Source organism: Anomalospiza imberbis, chromosome 9, assembly GCF_031753505.1.
Source record: "Anomalospiza imberbis isolate Cuckoo-Finch-1a 21T00152 chromosome 9, ASM3175350v1, whole genome shotgun sequence".
NCBI classification, from domain to species: domain Eukaryota; kingdom Metazoa; phylum Chordata; class Aves; order Passeriformes; family Viduidae; genus Anomalospiza; species Anomalospiza imberbis.
Window position 1 is genome coordinate 23,413,384 of NC_089689.1, and position 8,944 is coordinate 23,422,327.

General features: G+C 46.0%; 1 long non-coding RNA gene across 1 annotated transcript; it reads right to left on the reverse strand.

Moving 5' to 3' along the window:
- Nucleotides 1-6,258: 6,258 nt before the first annotated feature.
- Nucleotides 6,259-7,891, reverse strand: LOC137478692 (uncharacterized). Its single transcript, XR_011001732.1, has 2 exons — nucleotides 6,766-7,891; nucleotides 6,259-6,639 (listed from the first exon to the last, which is right to left on the reverse strand). It is a non-coding gene; the product is annotated as an uncharacterized lncRNA (long non-coding RNA).
- Nucleotides 7,892-8,944: the final 1,053 nt, after the last annotated feature.

The following is an 8,944-nucleotide window of genomic DNA, read 5'->3' on the forward strand; positions in this document are numbered from 1 at the left end:
TGAAAGATAGAAGATTGAAACAGGTATCAGTCTAGGGAAAAAATGTGCAGTTATCTTTCTGTAACAAACTGCAGTGTGACACACTTAAGATTCCTCTTATGGGTGTGCTGCACAGCAAAACCCCTGATTTTCATTCAGGCTTTCACAATCACTGCTGTCTTAACTCCAAAGCCTTGTAAAATCAACCCTGTCTGAACTGTGGTACAATGTTACAGTGCAGATCCTCCTGTTCCCCAGTGGGAAACTAACTTGGACTCAGGAGCCATCATTTAACCTTGGAGTCTCTGAATCAACAAGGCAGTTTCTGCAGAGACACCTGGCAGCACATGCATTTTATGCTTTAACATGGCTGGTAAATCCTGTGTGGTTAAGTAAACTTAACCTTCATTTATGAAACTTGCGAACCAAAGGGTAAAATGTGCCTTGTGCAAGTAATTACGTAAAGGTCTTAGAGAGTGGAGTTATCACTTAAAGACGCCGGGCATTGCTAATGAGTTGACTGAGAATTGATCTCTCTGTAATTTAGTTATTTATATGCAGTTCCTGTTTTCCATGCTCAGCTATAGGTCAAGCCCACTTTGAACTGCTCAGAGACCCCCAAGTTTGTCAAGCAAAGTCCCAAAGCCGTGGCACAATGATATTTTACAAAAGTAAATATTGTCCTGAGGGGCTTTAAAAAGGAGGCAAAGCTGTTTGCTTTTTAGCTGGTTCTTTAAACTGGACAACTGCTTCCTGTTACTAAGGGGTCTCTCAGCAACGTGACTTTTCTTCTGTTAAATAGAAAAAAGCTTCAGGAAAAATGTCAGTACCACCTTCCAGGTATTTTCAGATCCTGGGGAGCTGGGCAGGAACAACCTTGGCTTTCTGAACAGAAATACATTTGCATTATTCTACAAAAAATGTAGCATGGGGATAACGAATCTGGGGCTGGAGGAAGCAATGAAAAACTCAGGCTGCTAAATATTACCCTCAGGACTGATTTTATTCCAAAGGTCTGTGAGCAATGTTCAAAAATCTGCTTGCTGCTTTATACATTAGTGTCTGGGCGTATATCAACACATCGCTACATGTGTGTGTTATCCATATTTGTAAGCTCAGGTGTGAAGTTACTGGTGCTGCTGCCTGGAGGTTAATGCAGATAGGCTTTCATTTTCATGAGGGCATCTCACAGGCAGGAATAGGGGATGCTCTGCTATGTAAAGGGACATTTTGGATGCTTGAGCTGGCATCTGTGTGCCATGACCACCACACTCACACTGGGGCAGCTGGGAGAGCACACAAACCCTCTGGTCCTTCCTGCAGCTTCAGCCACAGATTCACACTGGGCTGGGCAGACAGAGAAGGTGCAAATTTGAGCACACCTGGGATGAAGTTGCCAGCATCACAGAGAAGGAGCTGTTTGCAAATAGCTGAGGCCATGTAAGGGAATCTGGCTAAAATGGTGCAGAATTTTCATTGTAAACACTGATGATTTGCAAGAGCAGGACATTCCTGGGATCCAGTTGCTGCAAAAAACGTGGCTGAAATTACTCTCTTCTAACTCACTGCCATAGCTGCTGTTGGTTTATGACTCACTAGTGCAGTTGAACACTTTCAAAACCGTCTTGCTTGGCTCACAGCTTTGTATCACTTGAGTATTTTAAATTTATGTGTTTGTTTGGACATTTTATTTTGTTTTATTTGTTTGAGAGTGATTGGTTTGCTTATGGCCAAACACCCTAGATAGAGAGGGCATTGTCCTTGTATTTCCTTGGTTGTGGTTGAGAGACTTGCAGGTACCTGGGCCAGCCAGGTCTTCCAGCCTGGCAAATCATCAGGTTTATACAGGTCAAACAAACACAGCCTCTGTGGAGGGATTCAAATCTGGCTCTGACACACTTCTGTCCCTGCTGTTACGATCCTGCAACTGCTGAACACTCCTGGGACAGCAGAGGAATGGTGCTGTGGAGGTGACATACAGCTTTGGTAGCTGTGGCCTTGCCTACAGGTTTGTTTCAAATCAGGTGAAGAGGGAGATTCTCCAACATGTGACACCATCTCTTCAAGGAGAACTGTACCACCTCCTCAACCTTAATATCCTGGAAAACTTTGCTAACTCGCCCTTTCTTCTCCAGCGGCTTTAGCAGGCTCCAGATGTCTCCCCTCAGTGATCCAAGCCCTTTCCTCCATCCCTCCTTCCTGCTGTAGGAGCTTTGCAGGGAGGAAGGCATCCTTCGCCATCTAGTGAGCAACACTCACCATCACCGGCTCCTGCCGCTGCAGGAAGGGCTGGTCCACGGCACTGGTGATGGAAAATCCTTTCCTCACCTCCGACATACCGAGCTAGAACCTGTATTGTACTCTCCCACCCACTGCCAATAGTATCTTGCTGACAAGTTTTTGCAGGCAGAAAATTACTCTTACCTAGAGTTTAAGCATTTCAGCTCCTGGGAGGAGCACTGCTGCGAAAGCTCGTGTTTCCTCTCCTGCTCTGCTGGGGATTGCAGTCAGAGCAGTGGGAGCACCAAGGGAATGGGGAGGCAGATCCCTGCAATATGGTCATTTAGCTACAGATGGAGTACAAAGTCCACAGTTGGTCTGTGGCTGTATTAGAAACAGAAACTTTCTGTGAGATACACTACATGCACTGAGAAGGGGTTTTCTTCCTCATATTTGTCATTTTTCTTCTTCTTTTTTTATTTATTCTTTTTCCCTTCTGGGATGCCCATAATTGTACAGGGTCCAAATTTCCTTTATCTCAGTTTAAGAAATGTCTGATGAATGACTGCTGCTTTAGTGGGTTTCAAAAGGTTACCTGACATCTGCTGAGAGACACTAACAAGCAGGAAGCAGGCTAGGAGCTATTGATAGATCCATTCCTGCCTTCCTGTCTCATTTTCTACTGCCTGTCCCCTATTTTTAGCCTGGTTTCCAAAGGAAATGAGGAGTTGTGTGATTGCTCTGCCCACACTGGTTTATCAGTCCCTGCCTAATCATTCAAAACAGGCAGGTTTCAGCCAGGTGTGTGTGTGTGGAGTAGACTCCTATTAGAACCCTTAGTGTTTTGTTGAAATAAATAACCAGGGAATAGGGAACAATCCCAGGTCACTGGTTTGGCTGAAGGGAAAGTTGTTAAATGAGCCCAGCACTTGGTATACTCCAAGTGAAGCCACATAAAAATTGGATTCAGATAATGAGGTTTCATGCATTCAACTATAAAGTTACTTGTTATTATCATGGCTAATTAGTAGATTAAATATATAAAGCATTTTATACAATGTTATCTTATTACAACAGCATCTTAACAACCCCTGATTAGGAAGGAGATTCAGTGTGTCAAGTGTTGTACAAGCTCATAACCCACAGATGATCCTGGCCCCTCCACTGTGGTGTTTATTCAGTCATCCCATGGCACAGCCAGTGCACATTGTTAAGGATACTGTAAAATTCAGGATTTGGACACTCTTTTAGAAGCCTGTTTTAGAAAAATAGGGAAGGATTTTCTATATTTTGTATTAAATCAGAGTGACATCATGAATTGGAGGTTTGGCAGGGCTAGAGAAAAGCTCATTTCAGCAGAGGATGATGCTGCAGCACTATCCAAAGTCCTGTCACTCAGTGTCACTGAGACTCCCCAAAATGAGCTCTTGCAAAGCAGACATCATGAGCTGGGCTTATGCCTCCAACTGCTGTAAACCAGCTTTTATCACTGTGACTCTTTCCTGCATTTATTCTATTGTTTCAGGGCTCGGGGGAGAGGTCAAGGGCTATCTTGAAGGTTAGGAGATGTGCTCACAGCCAAGGGCCATTCCTGAACAGTGTCAATATTTGGTCTTACACAGAAGATATGAGCTGGAGATAAGAGGGCACTGGGACACATCTGCTGGGAAGGTGAGGCCAGGCACCTGATGAGGAGGATGAAGGTGAGGGCAGCGGGGAGAGGATTTTGCATAGCCCCACGTGGCAATGGTGGCACTGCATTGCAGCTCTCTGATATTTCTCTCTGTTGTGTGTAGTTGGGCTTGCAGCCCTTAGAGGAAGGAATAAACAGCTTGGCCAAGGTCAGAGTATAAATCCTTGCTAAAACCCAGGGCCCCTGAGCTTCAAACCCAATGCAACCCTTTTCCTCCCAGTGTTATAAATGTGGACCTCATGTATCCAGCTGCACAGCACAGAGCTCTTTGGGTGCAGTGTGGCAGCTGGTTGTTCATATACCCTGAAAAGCAGAGATATGTGACAGTTTGGGACCTAATCAGTACTGTATTCCACGGTCACTGTGGGATGAAGGCAGTAGTTTGAGCAATCTCAGGAATGTCTCACTGGGAGTTGAAAGGAGAACTCAAAGGATGTAGAGGAGGGGATGTAATCTTGAGTGTTAATATGGGATTAAAATCCTGATAATTTTTAACTCACGGGGAGAAATGTGTCTTGGCTTTTCCTTTATCCCCAGGAGACTCACCCTGAGGTCTATTAAATAGTTATTACATAATTATGGTGTATATTACCTACCTAAATGCCTTCTGTCATCTGATTCATATGATTGGGCTATTCATTCTTCCCCTTTCCACCTGTTTCTTTGTGCTCCAGAGCAGCAGTAAATGGCCTGTGAGCTTCACCAGAGGAATGACTGCAGCCCACAGCAAAACAATGGCAAGTGTTTTTTAGGGTGCTCAGAGGTTTGCAGTGACACCTGGGCTTGGGGAGACCAGCTCCTCCTGAAGGCAAAGGTCAACATCCTGGAAAACTTTGCTAAGGTTTGTTGACAAAGGAATCCTGTCCCTGCACCTTGGCTGAGGCTCAGGGGGTGCTGAAGTGTGATGGGCAATGGCTTGGTCTGCACAAAGAAGCAAGAGGGCTGGAAAGCTCCTTTTACAGTTCAAACGGATGTTTCCCCAGGCTCGTAAAATACACAGTTTAAGTAGTAGCTATATTTCTAAGGCTGGTCCCACACCTGCAACAACCTTGTAAATGGTGCTGGGATATATGGCTCTAAGACTCCTTGTAAAAAGTAAGATCAACACAAGATTTACACGGTTTTATGGAATTGTTTTATAAGCTATTTTGACAATGAATCCTGCTATCAACATCACCTCTGGTGTTAATCATGGAGGAAGCATTTAGCAGGAGCCAACAAAGATTAGTTTAAACCCCTTTCCTAGCTAGCTGTGGGTCTGAGCTGGTTATTTCTCAAATTCTGGGACACCACTCATGCAGCATTCATGCCTGTTTCTTTTTGTCAGGGGCAGCCTTGTCACTCCTTAAAGGAAGGAATGAGCAGCTTGGACAAGGTCAAAGAACAAATCTTTGTAAAAATCCAGAGGCTCTGGGTGGTAGGCCAGGTCTTCCAACCCTGGAAAGTGAATGTGTTTTGGGTTATTTCACCTCACTCAGAAGGGGATGTCAAGGAATACAGGAGGTACGCCCAGACCTCCGCCTCTTGTCCTCCCCTGCCCAGAGATGGGGGACTTCAGGATGAGGTCCAGGCAGGCAAGGGAGCAGGAGGGGATGCTCCATAGCCAGCCAAGACTGAGCAATGTTTCTGGGAAAGGTAGGGATGGTGCAGTACCAAGAGTGTTTCCCTTGAGAAAATCTTCTCCCAGTTCACCCAGAAACCCCAATGCTGAGCCTGACCTTACCCACACTAAACTGAGACTGAGGCTCCCCACTGCTAATGTGCTCTCACTGCTCACCTTCCTCATAGCTCTCAAAGACAGGCAGTCAGGACCAAACTGGCACTTGCTCCTAGGATGCTCCCAGTTTTCTCTGGAGCTGTAGTTGTGCGTGTGAAACCCACAGTGCTGGGTCACACCTGGGCCTGCCCTGCACTGTGTGTAGGACTCCTGTGCTAGCCATGGGCTGATGCCTTGGAGAAAGGACATTGTATTCCTGAGTGCTTTCCCAGAACTGCAGCACAGGGAATTTCCAGCACTGCTACACCATTTTGCTACTTGTCTCCAGTGAAGCTCTGTTTTCCTGATGTTTGTGCAATTTTTCCTTTAACCCTGGTGGACTTCAAACATTCCCAGCCTCCTCCAGGAAGGAGCCTCCCTTGGATCCTCTACTGCCCAAGAGAAATCTCTTCCTCCCCTTCCTGCTTCAGCATGGCTATCAAAACCTTCACCTGGTGGCTCTGAGTCCTGTGCTGGAAGACAGTGAGCAGCTGCTCCCTTCCTGGTTTCTCCCAGTGACTCAGTTGTAGCTCTCTGCCATCCCCTGCCAAGCTGTTTCTTTTTTGTGTTCTTACAAGTCTGAACAAAAAGCAGAGAGACAGAATGTGCCTGTATTTCAAATTTCCTCATGCTCTGAAGGCACTCAGAGAGAAAGGCCGGAGGCTGGGTCAGGTGCAGGGTGTTTTGGCATCCTCTGCTGCTTGGCCCAATGGAGTCATAGTTCATCCCAGGCAGTTCTTGACCCTCTGCATGCAAAGGATGCTCCATGCACAAAATAACTGCTTTGCAGTATAAGCTGTGGCCACGAGATGTCTCTTTGGCTCCAGCCTGGTGAACAGGAGCCACAGAGGATCATAAGCTGTGCAGAAGCTTCTGGGGCCAGCAGCTGGCACCATCCCTGGTGAACACTCCCCTCTGCTGCAGTTAACAGGATTGGAGAGCAAAGCCATTTGTGTAGGCAGAGGTGATACCTGTTAGCAGGCCTGCAGGTCTAGGTGGGAAAGAAAAAAAAAAAAAAAAAAGACATAAGCCCAAACAGCTCAGCTTTCAAACAAATGAGGTGTTTTTCTCTTTAAAATAAAAATTACCATCTTCAAACTGAGTCTTAGCTCAGAACAATATCTTTGAGTGCAATTAGATTTTGTTGGTTATTCAGATTTGTGGAGGAGAAAAGTGTGATTGATACGTGTGGAGAAACGGCAATTGCCTTAGTGAGGAGACATTGTTGGCCAAAGGGAGAGAGGAAGAGAGAAACAAAGGGATGGATGGCTGCTGGCTGTGGGATGATGAAGGCTTCACTGGTTTTAGGGAAATATATGTGCCATAGTAACAACTGAGTCTATGAGCTCTAATATGCAGCAGATCTGGGGATTTAATCTTATCTTTTAACTGTGTCTTGTATGTTTCCCATGAGACTCTGGACCAAAAAGCCAGGAATTGTGTGACTGTTTTCTGAAAATATTCTCCAGCTGGCGACTGAGTATCTCAGATGAGGGCTAATACAATATAATTTCAAAATAATAATTTTTGGTAGATTATCTTTAGCATCATAAATTGACAACAAATTCCCAGCACAGAACTGACCCCCGATCACGACCTCGTCCCTATCAAATGACCATTTTCCAGATGAGAAAGTGTTGATGGCCATGCTGGGAAAAAGTTACCCACCAGCCAGTCTTCAGCTGGTTACCATCCCAACTGGGGACCAGAAGCATTTCTGCAAATAAGTGGCAAAATGTTTGTTTGATCTGGTAGCTGGAACCGTTCATTGGGAACTCACAATGTGTGAAAAAAAGAAGAGGAGAAAAGCTCTGGCTGTAATGCAGCTGGAATGAATGCTTTCCTTGCCTGCCGATCAGAGCAGATTATAGCTCACCTGCTGTGAACTAATCTCTCAGGGAGAGGGTCAGTTGTTTGGATAGTGTTGCTAATGGAAGGCAAAACCTTTCTCCACATTCCCTCCTTCAGTGCTGGGTCTGTTTAGGAGCTGAGTCAGTCCTGGGTTATTCATCAGCTTCGTTAGGAGCCATCCGCCCAAGTTCACAAGCACCTCTAAAGCGCTTTACAATTACAGGAAATTATACTTAGGAGCTAATGTTAAAACACAGCTCTTTGCTCACTTCTCCAGCAGGAGAGGCAGTGTCAGATCCGTGGCCTGCATTAGTTCCTTGTGCTGGAGATATACGTGGCAGGAATTTATTCCTTACCACACTCCTCTTTGTGGATCTGAGTGCCAGTAGAGCTGGGGGGGTGTTTTCCCAGGGGAGCTGGGGAGGAGGTGAGGCAGAGCCCTTCTGATGGCTGCAGCAGGTCCTTGCCTCGCTGCAGAAGGTGTGAGAGCAGTGCTGTGGGCAGGGGGCCCTGGCAGCACGCGTGGTCACCAGGGACTGTGTGACAGCTCTGCCTGCCAGGGCTCAGACCACCAGGGTAGAGGATGGTGACAGTCCCCCTCTGACTGTGCTGTGCTTTCACTCCCTCCAGGTCCCTCATCTCAGCCCTGGGCTCTTCACCCCAGAGTATTTAAGGCACATACGTTGTTCTTGTTTTATTCATAGCCCTCCTCTAGTAGGACTCATCAATAGCACAGAATCATAGAATGGTTTGGGTCAGATGGGACCTCCAAAGGTCATCTCATCCAGGACCCTGCAATGAGTAGGAACATCTTCAACAATACCAGGTGGCTCAAAGCCCTTTCCAGCCTGACCTTGAATGGACAGGGCATCCACCACCTCTCTGGGCAATTTGTGCCAGTGTGCTACCACTCTTGTTGTAAAAACCTTCTTCCTTCTGCCTAACATGCAGGATTCAACCCAGAGAGTCCCTGTGCCAGGGCAGGAGGCGTCCTCTATGCCCTGTCAGTCCCTCTGACCTATCTCTGGGTCATGCTCTGGATTCTCCTTGAGGGTCCCCAGCTCCTCTTCAGTTTAGGGAAGATTCAGCAGCAGCATATGCTCTGTAGCTTCGTTGCTAGTTAGGAATTGTGCTCTGTGGATCACCTGTCTGCACATGGGGAAGTATTGTTTGGTTGATTTCTTACTTTTGTAAAATTTGAAGTGTAGGTTTTGGAACAAAGTCAATGCATGTACACATGGAGGTCAATAACTCACATTTCTGTCTAAGAGACAGGCCAGACCCTCTGTTTAGACAGTGTTTTTTAACCACACTTTAACCCCCACAGTCCTAAGCAAATGATAATTGAAAGTCTTCTTTACGGTCTTTGTTAGTGCTTAGTAGATGGCTTCTACTATTGAATTTTAGTGAGAGATGTTTCAAAAAGATTATTTGGATTATTTGAT